This window comes from Mesocricetus auratus, unplaced genomic scaffold (assembly GCF_017639785.1).
Source record: "Mesocricetus auratus isolate SY011 unplaced genomic scaffold, BCM_Maur_2.0 Super-Scaffold_4256, whole genome shotgun sequence".
Lineage (NCBI taxonomy): Eukaryota > Metazoa > Chordata > Mammalia > Rodentia > Cricetidae > Mesocricetus > Mesocricetus auratus.
The window spans coordinates 56,265,838-56,281,635 of NW_024429182.1; the positions used below are offsets into that span (position 1 = coordinate 56,265,838).

Genomic DNA, 15,798 nt, shown 5'->3' on the forward strand with positions numbered 1-15,798 from the left:
AGTCTTCAAACCTTTCAAAGACCTTCAGAAAATGGCATTTAAAATGGTTTAGGGTTTTTCTTGACAATGAGAAATGTCTGCTCCTGGCAGCACTAATTACGTCTGAGAGGAAGATGGGCATCGAAGAAACTTGTTATGGAGTTTACTTTCAACATGACAAGATTAGCCATTTGGGCAAGAAACTGCTCTTGCCTAGACTGACTGTTGTTGTATAATCTGGACATGCAGGACCCACAGAAAAGTGACTGCTAAACTCAGTCTTACAGGGTTCCTGCTTCAAGACTTTCTACAGGATACAGAAAAAATGACTGACAGACTGCCAATGCAGATGGACAGTTTGAAATTTCCTGCTTTGCTGAGAAGTGTTCCAGACACATTGTGGCCTATGGGCTAAAGATGGATGCCCCAACGTTACAGAGGAACTTTGGGTGACTGTCCAGACAGTAAGATGTCTCTGTCAATCCTAGTGTTTATATATTATCCTTCTGTGGTCTTTGATGGAGTTGAAGACAGATAGTTATAATTATAGTTTTCCTTAGTTATGATAAAAGATAAGCTACATATAGAACTTTGGACTCGCAAGAATGGGATGGATGATATTTTCTTTAAATCTTGCTAAAATATTGTAACTATGTTCTTACTTGATAACTGTTCTGTCATATACAATTTGACTATGTTAAAGGTAAGACCTTTCTTTTGTTTAAACAGAAAAGAGGAGATGTTGGGGAAGTCCTGTGTATATGTCAATAAATTACTGCTGGCCAATAGGAATCTAGATAGGTGGGGCTAGGAGTCCAGGAGGATTCTGGGAAGGAGAAACACAGGAGAGTTGGAGATGTATCGCCATGGGGGTAGGAAACCCGGGACTATTCTCCGGTAAGAGAAATACTTAGATTAACAATTATGGGGTAATTACTTAAGGCAGAGGTAGCCAGTAAGAAACAAACAAGGCCAACAGCTTTATAATTAATACAGCGTCTTGTGTGTTTATTTGGGGACTACAAAGCGGCAGAGCCCAGGCAACTGGCAGGGAAAAACCAAAGCGGCTAGCAAGGAAAAAGCTTCTCTTAACAGGCCACTGATGCCCAGTTGTCTAAGGATGAGGGTGAAGAACTAAACGAGTTATAGCTTGAAAGAGATAAGCATCTTTATATCCCTCTTATCCTTGAAGCTGCCCAAAGTGGAACCATAGCTCCAAGATAACAACCCAAGCTTATAAGCTTTAGAGATGGAGGATGAGAAGCTAAGACAGGTGCCAGCTATTATTGTGGAAATTACTTTAAATAAAGATGTGTAAACATTTGTTTATGCTGCAGACTATTACTTTTAACTGTGCAAAAGGGTGTTACATTTGTTTATGCTACATTAGTTTAATGATGTAAGGATGTTACATTTGTTTAATTATGTAAAGACATGTTGCTGTTTCATCTTGCCTGCCTAAGGCACCTGATTGACCTAATAAAAAGCTGAACTGCCAATAGCTAAGCAGAAGAGGGATAGGCAGGGCTAGCAGGCAGAGAAAAAGAGTAGCAGGAGAGATCTAGGAGAATGGGAAGAACGAGAGGAGAAAGACACACCTGGGGCCAGAAGGCAGCAGACTTGGAGACAGCAGGAAGGTAAGATGGAAGGAAGGAAGGGAGGGAGGGAGGGAGGAAGGGAGGGAGGGAGAGAATGGGGCTGGAGAGATGATTCTGTTGTTAAGAGTATCAGCTGCTCTTCCAGAGGTCCTGAGTTCAATTCCCAGCAACCACATGGTGGCTCACAACCATCTATAATGGAATCTGATAACCTCTTCTGACATCTAAATGTGCATGCAGATACATAAAATAAGTAAAACTTTAAAAAAAAAAAGAAAGAGAAAGAAAGATCAAAAGCCCAGAGGCAAAGCATAGATAAAGAAAAACAGAAGATTAAAATAAGAGCTACAATAATGGTGAATATTCATAACTAATAAGAAGTCTCATGTGATGATTTGGGAGCTGGTTTGTGGCCTAAAAGAAAGCCTGATACATTTGGTGTTCTAATGTGAAACCCTAATTTCTACCTAGGGCCTGAGATAGCTGAGAGAAAAAAAAAGGCGGCCCATTACGTAGAAACAGTGTGCTGGGTAGGGCCACCTGCCATAGCTCAGACACTAGCATCCCAGAGCTGGGGTGATTGAATGCATTTCCCAGTTAAAAAATGTGGGTCTCAGTCAGGCCCATGGGGCATAGAGTTTGTCTTCACCACCTGAGGAGGAGGCAGGGCCAGCCACCAGACCTGCCAGCAAAGGGCCTAACCGCTGCTGTTAAACAGTTTAAAATTTGGCTCATACAGTCAGTCATTAAAGGAAGAGATATGCAGTAAAGACAGATCCAGATAGAAAAACAAAACAAAAACCTCTATACAGGTTACAGTGTATTTTTTTATTATTTTAATTTTAAATAGCTTGTTTTGCATGTCAATCCCAGTTCTCCCTCCCTCCCCTCCTCCCACACCCCCCAACCCCCCCATCCTCCCACCCTATTGCCAATTCCTTCCACATAGGGGATATCTAGAGTCTGTCATTTCACTCAGGGTAGGGTCCAGGCACTGCCCTAAGAGTCCAGGCTGAGAGAGCATCCCTCTTTGTGTTATACAGTGTATTTAAAATGTGCATAAGCTTAAGAAAGAAAATAAAATGGCTATAGACAGTTATAGAAAAAATAATTTAAAAATTAAAATAAATGCTTTAAAGGAAGAGTAAAGTAATATATAAAAGATAGCTACATAGAGATGGGAAATGCACAGGGAGTCCAGATCCTGTATGGTGTGTTGATTTCAAGTTTGTAAATCCTGGTGAGCCAACAACAGCTGCTGAGAGACATGGGATTGTAAGAGGGACTGCTGAATCAAACCAGTCCAGATACTTTTGGAATGCCTTAACTTTCAAACGGAAGTAAGGAAGTGGTTAAACTTTTGTTTCCACAGGTTTGATCAGGGGAGACCTCCTGAAAATCTTGACTACAGACATTAAAAAAAAAAAAAAACCAAGGGGGAAAAAGTACAAAGACAGGTGACATATATTTTACCTGCTCAAACATAAAACAAAAAATCATCTTGGCTAGCCGGGCGATGGTGGCACATGCCTTTAATCCCAGCACTCGGGAGGCAGAGGCAGGTGGATCTCTGTGAGTTCGAGGCCAGGCTGGACCAACAGCCTCCAAAACAACACAGAGAAACCCTGCCTTGTAAACCAAAAAAAAAATCATCTTGGCTGACTGGCTTGTGTACAATACACAGTCCATAGATTGTTAATGCAGTTATGTATATAACCTTTGAAAGTTTGTGTTTTCAGAGCAAGGGGGCCAGACACCAATGAAAACAGGTGGCCCAGGTGATCCATCCTCTCAGAGTGCCTCTGTTGCATCCAGAAGAGCTTCAAGGCTGCTGGCTGAGATGTCCAGCCTCACAGACTATTCTAGCCAGGACTTCAGATAAGCCTTACATTTCCCCATTGCACAGAGACTGCACAACAAATGTTAACTAGTTTTCTTAGAACTTGACAGTTATATAAATTTTCTCAGGCTTCCCTAAAGATGCCTCTGCCCCCAGACAACAGGAAGCAGTCTAGAGAACATAACGCCTACATGGCCAAGAAGTGGAGTAGGTGTTATTTGGTTATTCAGTGAGTTATGAATGTTTGTCATCATTTAGGGGGATACAGGAATATAGGACAAAAAGACAACTATTAACCTCAAATATTTTATACTGGTATGTATTTTGCTATATTGATACAAATTTAAAATTATTTTTGTTATACTGTATATATGTTTCTACTCTTGTTTGCGGTATTGTATGCAGCTCATTTTTTTTTCTTTTTGGTTTTTTGAGACAGGGTTTCTCTGTAGCTTTGGAGACTGTCCTGGAACTAGCTCCTGTAGACCAGGTTGGTCTCGAACTCACACAGATCTGCCTGCCTCTGTCTCCTGAGTGCTGGGATTAAAGGCTTGCGCCACCACCACCCGACTTATGCAGCTCATTTTAAATTTAATATATAATTACATTTTAAAATGTAATTATATACATTTATTATATATATTATTATAGTCATCTATAATAATCAAACTTGTAGTCATATTATGTATCCTCAAGGTTATACAGATATTTTAGATAGATATGATTTTTAAACACTTCAAAGACCTACAGAATATGGCATTTAAGGTGTTTAATAACCTGTGGTTTTTCATGATAGTGAGACCCATCTGCTCCTGGGGCAGTACTAGTTTACTTCAGATAAGATGATGGGCATCAGAGAAACTCCATACTGAGTTTTCTTTCATTTTGGCAAAGTAAGCCATTTGGCCAAGAAACTTCTTTTGCCTTGACTGCTTGCAGTGTTCTTTGCAGAGCAGAACACAAAGGAAACAACTGCTGAACTTTGCCAAAACAAGGTAGAACAGTCCTTCCAAATTCCTGATTAATAGATGTCTGTCAGATATTCTAGGCCTATAACCTGAAGATGGATGCCCCAATATTGCAGAGGAACCCGGGGTGACTGTCCAGACAGCCAGATGTCTCCATCATTTTGGAAGTGGCTTGCTCTGCACTTTCTGTTTACTCAGGTAATATTATATCCTCTGGGGTCTTTGATGAAGTTAAAGACTAGATAGTTAGAGGTATAATTGTCCTTAGTTATGACAGAAGGTAAATTAGGTACAAAACTTTGGACTCACCAAGATAGGATAAATAATGGAGTATTTTCTTTGAATTTGCCAAATACAAATGGACTGGACAGGGCTGGAGAGATGGCTCAGAGGTTAAGAACACTGACTGCTCTTCCAGAGGTCCCGAGTTCGATTCCCAGCAACCACATGGTGGCTCGCAACCATCTGTAATGAGATCTAGCGCCCTCTTCTGGCCTGCAGGCATACATGCAGACAGGACACTGTATACATAATAAACAAATGTACTGAACATTATGAAAATAATATTTAATAACTGCGTTGTCAGTTTCTCTTGTAAGTACATTCCACAATAAATAGTCACCTATGTCCTTCATAAAGTGTGCGATTTATATTTGAGTGACAGGAAACAGATTAAAATAAGAGCTAGGATAATGCTCAGCACTCATAACTAATAAGAAGTCTCCATGTCATGATTTTGGAGTTGGTTGGTGGCCCAAAAGAAAGCCTGCTATAAGGTGTTAGCTCAGGGATGAAATGGGATGCATTGTTCTGGACACCGGGGGAGAGGGTAGGAGGGCAACCTAGAGACTCAAGGCACAGTAGAAGGACAGCAGTGTGAGCCACACTCCACCCTCCATGGTCACACCATGGGAGACTGCTCACAACCTCAGCACTGTCGAGTGATTCAATACAATAAGCAAGGGGAGAACCACACAAACTTAAGGTTCAGGGAGTAAAGTGGGTGGTGTTTCTCTAACAGGAAGCAGCACCAGAATGAGTAAAATCACTACGGGCCCTTGAGGATTTGTGCCTTGTTTGTTTTTGTCATTGTTTTTTGCATTCTTTAGAATCTCGGGTGAAGGATTCATGAACTCTGTAGGTAATATCATCATGCTGCAATGCCAAAGGCCTGGACACATCTGATATATTCTACCCATCAGATCTGAAGAATTAGGCCCTTATAGACTGGATCATCATGACCTTGAGAGTGGCATCTGCCAGACAGTATAGCCAAAGCAGTGAACTCCAAGTTCAGTCAGTGATCTGTCTCAAAAGAATAAGGTGGAGTGATTGAGGGGGACACCCACCGTGGACCTCTGGCTTTCCCATGCACGTGTATGCGCACACTCACATGGTGCACATATACAACTCAGCAATGACACGAGTCAGCAGTAGCCTGCTGGCCTGGCATGCTGCTTCATCACAGATCTTAGGACTCATTCACAGAACGTGTTCTGCTGGCTAGCACATGCAGCATGATCCATCATGCTGCAGTCACTCTGCTGTCCAGCAGGAACACTCTCACCATCATCATCTTCAGACGGTGCTGATCCGTCCTGACAAATCCTGAATCTGTCTTCACACCTGCAGTTTGGCACTCCTGTGGATCCTGCCATCTCCTTCTCTGCAGGCTGCCTGTGGTACCAGCATTCCCTGCATTGCAAACATCTCTGTACACACCGCCTGTGTGGATAGCTCCTTCCTTCCAGATGACTGAACCACCTCATTGGATGTTTCCTCTCTGAGGACAAGATTGGAAAATTCTAGATAAATAAATGTGTCAGAAGCTCTGCAGACACAAAACACTCCAAGCACTAAGACTGATGTCAGTTGTTGGAATCTGCCTTAAATAAACTCTGCCAGACCCTGACTAAGGTCCTATATTGAAAGTCCAACTCCTTCCCTCTCACTGCCTTTGCCAAACTCAATCACTCACTATGGCCCTCATCTTGATAACCAGGACAAGGCAATTGTAAAGATATAACAACCTTTTCTGAACAAACTCCAGGAGGGAGAAGCTGCAGGTTCGCATATAGCCCCAGCCACTGCATTCCCCAAGCCTCCTATATAGACCCAAGTACCCTTTCCCCTTTAGCAGATACCCCTTTGCCACTGTGCCTGCCCCTTGATGTTTGAGATAAACATTCCTGTCTGATGAGGGCAAACTGGTCTCTTTTCTTCTGCCTCATAAATCTAACATTTGGTGAAGAAACCCAGGAGGACATCTGGGGCCCCCCAAAACCCTCTTTCTGGGACCTTTAACTGTCCTTGTCTACTCTTGTGAACTGTTCTCTTGTGAGCACAGATGCCCCCAAACTCACTATATAAGCTAAATATTCGCCAGTCTACCTGGGGCCTCTGCCTCCATGAGAAGTGATGGTCCCATTGATGGGCCTCTGGTTCTGGGGTTTTTGTTTGTTTGTTTGTTTGTTTGTTTGTTTGTTTTTCATTTTTACGAGACAGGGTTTCTCTGTATTATTTCGGAGGCTATCGGTCCAGCCCGGCCTCGAACTCACAGAGATCCGCCTGCCTCTGCCTCCCGAGTGCTGGGATTAAAGGCGTGCGCCACCACCGCCCGGCAGTTCTGGGGGTTTTATTGGTGTCCTATGTAAAGCCAGTTTGGGGCCCCAAGTAAGGCTGACGGGACCATTCACCTCTTTCAGACATCATTCTATCTTCTAACCTTTCTCTGTCCTACCACCTTTCTCCATCTTGTTCAGACCTTGGGCTTTTCCAGTGGCCCTGAGTCCCTGAAGGCCACTGACAGCTCTGGCTCTGGTGACACTATCATCTGGCACCTTGGCTGAGTCTTTTCAAGGTCACCTGACAGGTCGACCCACCTGTCCATCTCTCTCAAGAAATTCTCTCCTCCATCATCTCTCCTTTCCTCATAAAAATCAGACATTTATCTCTTTCCATGTCTCTCTGTTAAGTTTTGGCCTACAGATAAGAGGCAATTCTCCATGTGACCAGACCACACACCCGACACAGCCAAAACATTGGGACAAGGTAACACATAGTACCCAACCCAGAGGCTAACAGAAGCCTCCTTTTGTCTTAAGACTCACTTGACTGGAAGTTCCAGGAGCTTTTTGTGTCCCCCATGAGCCTTGCTCACTCAAGAGTCCTTGGAACTCTGCACAGGCCAGTAAGGCTCATGGGGGGGGTCTAGGAGCTTTCCACTAGCCCCATTTTCTCTTGACTCCTGGAAGGTAACAAATTTGGAGACACCACTCTTGCCTTTCAGGCACATTTGGGCAATCTAATACTTGGGGGATGCTCCAAGTAGTTGGATCTGAGCCCTGTTTTTACCTTGGTTCCATATACAACGTGAGTTCCAAATTGTCTTTGTCAAAGGACACACTTGTTTGCAGGTTAATCTAAAGAAGCTCCATTTGGGAGACCTCAGACCAGCTACACTTGTTCAGCAGCCCCACTGTGGCGGTTTGAAAGAAAATGGCCCCCATAGGGACTGGCACTACTAGGAGGTATGATAATGTTGGTGTCACTGTGGAGGTGGGCTTTGAGGTCTCCTTTACTCAAACTATGCTCAGTGTGAGACACAGTTGCTTCCAATACCTATGGATCAAGATATAGAACTCAAAACTCCTTCTCCAGCACCCATGTCTGCCTGCATGCCACCTGCCATGATAATGAACTAAACCTCTGAAACTGTAGCCCCAATTAAACGCTTTGTTTTTATAAGAGTTGCCATAGTCATGGTGGCTCTCCACAGCAATTAGAAGACTGAGTAAGATACCCCCTACTTGTCTACCCCTCCCCCAAGCCCCAGGCATCCCAGCAGCCTTGCCAGCCAGTGAGTCCACAACCCCACCTCAGAATGGCCACAGGATGCAGGGCAAATTTTTCTGTGCACAAAAACCTTGGTTGTGAGGCTTGAAAGGGAAACTGCCTTGAGACTCCTTTGCCTTTGGCCCATGGTGAGCCTTTGCTTATGCCCCACCAAGCCTGGATGCTCTTGCTCATATTTTTAGAGTTTTCTTTTTGATGGCCTCCAGGTTACCTTATATTGTTTGCAATTGATGTCTTCATAAGAGAAAAATACTTGTTACTCTTTCCAGGTTGTCTGCCTCCATCTACAGACACACATAAACCAGATCTGAGCGAAAGAAGACCCTCTATCTAAAATCTCTCAATGATGACTCCAGATGTGCCTGTTTAACATAATCACAGTTGGGCTTTAGGTTAGTTATGGTGGTTTAAATGAAAATGCCCCCACAGGCTCATAGATTTGAATGTTTGGTTACCAAGGCGTGGCACTACTTGAAAAGATTAGGTGGTGTGGCCTTGTTTGAGGAAGTGTGTCACTGGGGATGGGTTTTGAGGTTACAAAAGCCCATGCCAGATCTAAGGTATCTCTTGAGGCTGCCACCTGATCCAGATGTAGCATTCCCAGCTACTTCTCCTGCACGATGTCTGCCTGTGTGCCGCCATTCTCCCTGCCATGGTAATGGACTAAACCTCTGAAACTGTAAGCAAGCCCCAACTGGTTGCTTTCTTTTATAAGAGTTGTAATTGTCATGGTGTATCTTCACAGCAATAACACACTGACTAATCCATAGGCATAGTCATCAGATCATCACCCGAGTATCCAGTCACTCCTCTCAGCTGCTTATATGCAATTAGGCCCTAATTGTATGAGACCTCAAGAAAAAATTGGGAGATACAGGCTAAAGACTAAAAAAAGGGGACAATCCAACTATAAAACAATGGAAAGCTCTTAAATAAACTGAGATGTTGCTAACACCTCCCCTTAGGGGAAATTTCTTATTGGTTAGTGTTCTATCTTGTGGTGTTTAAATTTTTTAATCAAGTGAGATTCATATATAAAAGTTAAAATGACTAACTGTAATTATAGGTGCCTGGCTCTCTGAGTACTTTCCCCCTTCTTGACTCTTGTTTATAAAAAACTGTTCCTTCATTCACAGTCAGGAATATCCTTGAAGTTCTCACTAGAATGTTATCTTTCTTTATCTCAGGATCTGTAAGACCACTAGGGAAGGTGTTTAAAAAGCTGTAAAACTCCAAGCAGAGAAAAAGATAGCTTAAATTTGTAACAAAAACGATTACTACTTGGGAGAGGGAGTTGGGATTGATAAGTGAAACAAGTTTGTTTCTAACTTAAATAAAAAAAGAAAGAGAAAAAAAAGGTTACTACTTAAAGGTTTACATGCAGATAATCATTATTTGCTACAGCATATCATGTATATAACTTGGATACAACATTTGTTTAAAAAGAGAAAAAAACAGTAAGTAGGAAAAATGTTTAAACAAATGTAAAATATAAGGTTATAAACTCAAGTCACAGAAGGTCTGAGTAAATTATACAAGGCTCATGGAGAAGGGGACTTAAGGATGATATATGTCTGATGATAAAGATTTAGAAATTCACCAGCAGTGGTGGCACAGGCTTTTAATCCCAGCACTCGGGAGGCAGAGACAGGCAGATTTCTTCAAGTCCGAGGCCAACCTGGTCTACAGAGTGAGTTCTGGGACAGCCAAGACAGAGAAAGGCTATCTTGAAAAACCAAACCAAACAAACAAACAAACAAAACAAAACAAAACAAACTATGTCCAATCACTTACATCTTCTCTAACTTTGTTAAGCTCTCGATATCTGGAAAAAGTCAGTCATTAAAAACCATGATATTTTCTAAAAGCACACTAAGAAAGAATCAGGGAAACCAGGTTCCCAGTCTCTCCATGGACTGCATCTATGGTGTAAAGTTTATCTTGACACCAAAAAAGCTTCAATTTTTAAAAAATTGAGACTCAACAATCTTAATAGGAATATGAAAAATTTACTGCCTCAGTAAAATGGGATAAATTTACAGGACATCCAAAGGCTCAAGTAGTGCCCTTTCCCTCCAGAGGAAATTGTTAGGTCCTCATTCCAGGAGAAGGATGGATGCACATGGAATAAGACCTTCCAGGAATCTGCTGCTCCTGTCTCCAGCTGTGTAGGCCTCACCAGGAAAAGCTCCTCTTATCTATATGAAGATGAATTACTTTTTGTGTCTCACATGACAGGGACATGAATCCTCTTGTCCAGTGGAGGATCTTAGAGTCTGTATTCACATCCTAAATGTCGAAACAACACAGAGGAAAACAGCAATTACTCTGCCCTCTATGTCTCCCTAACTGACTTGTGAGGATGCTGTGAGCAGAGAACCTTGTACCTAAGGTACCAATAGGTATGCGACCTGCATGCTAGTTCAATGATCATGCCCTTTACCCCCCGACATTCAATTCTGTCCCTAAGCAAAAGCTGATTCCAGGGTCCACACCCTAACCATCCATGTTCCCTGATTAAAGGAGGCTATCAGACACTCTGTCTTCAAACTCAGTTTGGGGTAATTATTCAGACTTTCCAAGGGGTGCCTTTGAAAACTTGCTAGACAGTCCTATTAAATTACTCAATTGGATTCTATGTCTCTTTTAAGTTTTCCGTTAGATACCGACTTTAATTTACTTCCTTTACAAAGCTTCCAGATGCTTGTTCCTCACACAGCAGGAGTCTGATGTAACAGATAATTACAATTATCTTATCCTGCAGAACTGTTACATGGCCCCTTCAGTTGTACAATTGCATTTCACCTTACTAAAAAAAAAAGTTAATCATGATGTCAAACTCTTAATGTTTCCCACAAAGTTGAAATTCAGAAGACCCAGTAAATGTTTTTGACCTTATGCTGGCCAATGAAATACATCTCAGGTTCCTCCACCAAGAAATGACCTTATATATTATAATCAACAACAATGACAAAAATCATCAGTCTTGCTAACACCTCTGACAAAGGTTCTCTACATGGTTTTCTTACTTGTTGTCCTCCTCCAATAAGGACAACCCCCTATTTTCTCAGCTATACCCTCAGTAAATTTATTTTTATTTTATTTTACATGTATGGGTGTTCTGTCTGCATGTATGTCTATGCATCATATGCACACAGGGCCTGCAGAGGCCAGAATAGAGTGTAGTCTGGAGTTACAGACAACTGTAAGCTTCTATGTGGGTGCTGGGAATTGAACCCAGAACTTCTGAAAGAGCAGCCAGTGTTCAAACCAGGGACAAATGGCCAACTGAGGTGCCCATCAACATATCAAAATAGATGCTGACCTCCAGGCTTTCCCAGGATCCTTAACCCCTACCTGTTACATGGCCCTCCTGGTTAGCATACCCTACCTCTACCCTAAACTTCTCCAGCCCAGGGGCTGGGCTGCCCTTCCCTATATAATCCAGGCATATTTGGTCACCTGGTCTTTCTTTTGTTGTTGTTTACCCTTTACCCTCCTGGTCTCTTGGTCCAAGTCACCCTCCTGATTGGCAGCTCTCTCCTCCTCTCAATACTCCTCACATGGCCTGGCTCAGCCTGGTCATGCTCCCTCTGAACTCCCAGATGTTCCTGTCTCTGATTATGCTCTCCCTTTTATCTACAGTAAACCTTCTCCTCCACCATACCTAGGAGCAACCATGTCCTTCCTTTTTTATTTCTATTTTTCATTCATCTGGTGCCCCAAACCAGAAGTGGCATAAATGAGTTCACTCCCTCGGAACTTGGCCGCTTTGAACCAAGTTGCTGATTTGGCTCTCCTAAGGTTATGTATTTTGTTTCTGCTGCCTCCTGCCATCCATCAAATTCAACCCCAAACCCTAGAGCACACCGTCTCAGATACTTCTCCCCTCCACATGCTCTGACCATTCCTCTTCTGTCTGTGCTGTAAGAGTCTCTCAAAGCACCTGCCTGGGCTCTTTTCTCACATCTCTCCGCTCTGGCCTGTTACACCTGTCTGGGTATCTCTACTAAAGACACTTACTGTCTCCCTTTTCCGCAGCCTCCTCACCCCTATCCCCCTAGGAGCATCAGTCCTCCCTGTAGTCAGTCCTCCCTGTAGTCAGTCCTCCCTGTAGTGCTGCTACACTGTCTCTCATCTTCGGCCTGCATTCCACAGTTTCAGTGTCTCTCTAGACTCTGACCTCCTCCGCCCTCCGTGCGGGCACTCTACACTCTGGCTCCTGCAGCCTGCTGCGCCTCTGGCCTGCTACTCTCATGTGAACATCTCCCTTCTTCCTCTCACCCAGAGAGAGCTTTCTCTCACCTGTCCACGAGCTGGGGCCTGGGACCTTTGCCTCCCACTACCAGCTCTCTCTCTCTCTCTCTCTCTCTCTCTCTCTCTCTCTCTCTCTCTCTCTCTCTCTCTCTCTCTCTCTCTCTCTCTCTCTCTCTCTCTCTCTCTTGCTTCCTGGGCCTGTACACTACTCTTCTGCCCGCAGTCTCACCATGCTATCTCTCCGCCTGCACTCCTGCCTGTGGTCTGTGGTCCTTTCCATGCTCCTACTGCTTCTCTACAATTTTTCGATGCTTTACAACCCCGTTCCCTCTCAGCTCCCTCCTGCAACTTCCTTAAGCCTGGTCTGGGCCACCTACTCTCTCTCAACTTCCTCTTGGAGAAATTCCCCAAAATGAAGTTCCGGTTTTTTGATCCTTTCTGTCTTCCTCCATGGACTCACTATAGCTTGGCCTCAGTACAGATCAATGGCCAAAAATTGGTACACTTGATTTCCAAATGCTCACTAATTGTGATTGCCACTGAACAAATGATCCCCGCACCTCATAACCTGGCTTGCTCTGCTCTACACGTCCAAGTCGTGTCTCTAAGGTCCTCCTTCCCACTCTTAAAGATCTCTTATCTCTATGATGTCTCTACACACTGCTCTCAAAAGAAAAAGAAAGAAAACCCTCTGGGGAAGCTGCTGTAAACTCTATCTTAGTAATTCATTAGTTATAGTTTAAAATCTATAACAAAATTTGAGTATTGTTAGCATCCAGGCACATCTGGCCCCGCCCCTTGGGGAGCTGGCAGTGTGTCACCCCTGCATGCATGGCAAGCAGTACCCTGGCTCTGTACACAGGTGCAAAAGCTCCCCTTAAGAGACAAGCTCCGCCCACTCCTGCTCTCTTTCCCTCCTGTGTTCCTCTGAAGAGACAGTCAGGGTTTTGCCCACTGCCCCACCTCTTTCTCTCTTTTTCTCTCCCCTCTCTCCCTTTCCTTCCCCAAGTAAAACTTCCCGCCTAAGTATTTGTCCCTCACCCACTTTGGGGCTTCCTGCCATGGTCCCTCTAGCACTATATTATAACAAGTATAGATATGATTTAACTCTCGTGTAGAACACACTATATATGTAACTTAGATTCAACTTTTGTTTAGGAAAACAGATGCTTTTAAATAGCAATCATGTGACTCCTCCATCTTGACTCATGACCTCATCAAGATGGAAGCAAGCCATGTGAATGGCAGCCACTTTTACTAAGGTTAAAGAGTACATGTCATGTGACCTCACCATCTTAAGATATCTAAGATAAAGCAACAAATATAAAACTTCTCAGTCCTACTGAGCCCTCTACTTGTCGTTGTATCTCCTTTTAGACTAAGAGAACAACAGCAAGTCTCCAAAATACATTGGATTGGTATGAATTTTTGTATGATGACAAAAATTTAAAGTTATAAAGGTCTATTCTATTCATATTGACAAAAGCTGACTTAGAGATTTACACCTAAGTACGTATGTCTATGCTAACTGTTCAACACCAGGCTTCTAGAAAATGTAGATAAGTAACAACATATAGCTCATAAATAAGGTCTATCTTATAGTAAGGTTTGTAAATTCCCAAGGTCTACTCAGGCTCACAGTAATATTTATCTAACTTCTTTGTCTTCACTCACTTTGTTAAGCTTTGAACTATTTGGGTAAACTAAATCACACAAAAGTAAACCCTGATACTCTATAATGATATCTATAAAAAGGATCAGAAAAGTTTATAGTTTCATGTTTTGTTTTGAAATTTTCAGCTAAAAAATTTTAAAACAGGGATAAAGCTATAAAATTCTAATCTTATAAAAGCTACTAACTTGTAAACTGTTATGGAATTCATTTAATGACAAGCTTCATTTAGCCTCCTGTATGTGTTTTCAAGGTTAAGCCTAAACTCAGGTATACTTAATAGATTGTCCTCAGACCCTTCAGAGATCTATGAATATGACATTTAAAATGTTTAGTGAAAAAGATTCCCATGATACACATGCCCCTTCCTAGTGGGAACCTTGTGGTCTCCAAATAAGGCAGAAGGGGTACGCTTTATTTAGGGTTTCTATTGCTGTGATGATGAAACGCCATGACCAAAAGCAAGTTGGGAAGGACAGGGTTTATTTAGCTTACACTTCAGCATTGCTTTCATTATCAAAGCAAGTCAGGACAGGAACTCAAACAGGGCAGGCACAGGAGGCAGGAGCTGATGCAGAGGCCATGGAGGGGAGCTGCTTACTGGCTTGTTTTCCCTGGCTGGGTTTCTCTGTGTAGCCCTGGCTGTCCTGAAACTCCCTCTGAAGACCAGGCTGGTCTTGAACTCAGAGATTCACCTGCCTCTTAAGTGCCGGGATTAAAGGTGTGTACAACTACCCCTTGTTCCTTTATTTAAAGGAACTTGTTTTTTTCAATGACTGTGAATTAATCACTTATGTGTCCTGGTGAATGGTTGGATGGAAAGAAAAAGTTTAAAGTTCATGTAAGTTCTGAGGGTCTAAGAAAGTGTTAAAATAAAAAAAGGTTTCAGATTTCTTTACCTCTCTATGCTATTGTTATATTAAGACTTCAAAAGTTCAGAGTTTTAACATTAATCAATAGAATTCTGATAAGCTATTAATCTAGCTCTGATGAGCACTGACTACCATTATCCTAGTCACAAGCTCAAGGTTTTAAATTTCCTTTGGTGGTTTTCAAATCATAGGTTCAGAGTGCTTCTCAGGCATGCTAAGAACACCTCTGTCCAATCTATAAATCCACCCCTCTGTAAAGAGTGCCACTGCTTGTAACCCCAAGTCATTTTGGAGTTCCCATGCTTTCACTAGGATCCAAAGCATGAGTCTACTGCCTCTTCTACAGGGTGGATTTCAGTACAGATTACAAACAATGGTAATTTAACATATTAAAACTTTTGTCTCTTTTGTAAACTTAAGAAATCCATATAAGCTGCAGGGAGTCGACCTGGATCCACCTCCCTCCGGTCAAATGGACTAGAGATAGTACTGTCAATCAACAGCCTGTTTTCCCACCTGCCTATTCCTGAGAATGGGATGGGATATCCCCACCCTCCACCCCCATCTTAAGACTTCCCTTCCCCAGCTACTAGGACCAGTTTCAAATGTACACCTTGGATTAAAAAAAATTCCCCTAAAGTCCTTAACTTAATCGCTCCAAGCTCACCAGTTCTAGGTGCTTCTGAAGGAATTTCCAACCAGACTGAGCCTTAGCATCCTAGGCCACTTCAAGCAGCTAGCCACAGGTGGTCCAGCA

At 42.8% G+C, this 15,798-nt stretch overlaps 1 long non-coding RNA gene across 1 annotated transcript; it reads left to right on the forward strand.

Annotated features, from left to right (window-relative positions):
• Window positions 1–4,121: 4,121 nt before the first annotated feature.
• LOC121134478 lies at window positions 4,122–6,302 on the forward strand. Its single transcript, XR_005871573.1, has 2 exons — window positions 4,122–4,583; window positions 5,495–6,302. It is a non-coding gene; the product is annotated as an uncharacterized LOC121134478 (long non-coding RNA).
• Window positions 6,303–15,798: the final 9,496 nt, after the last annotated feature.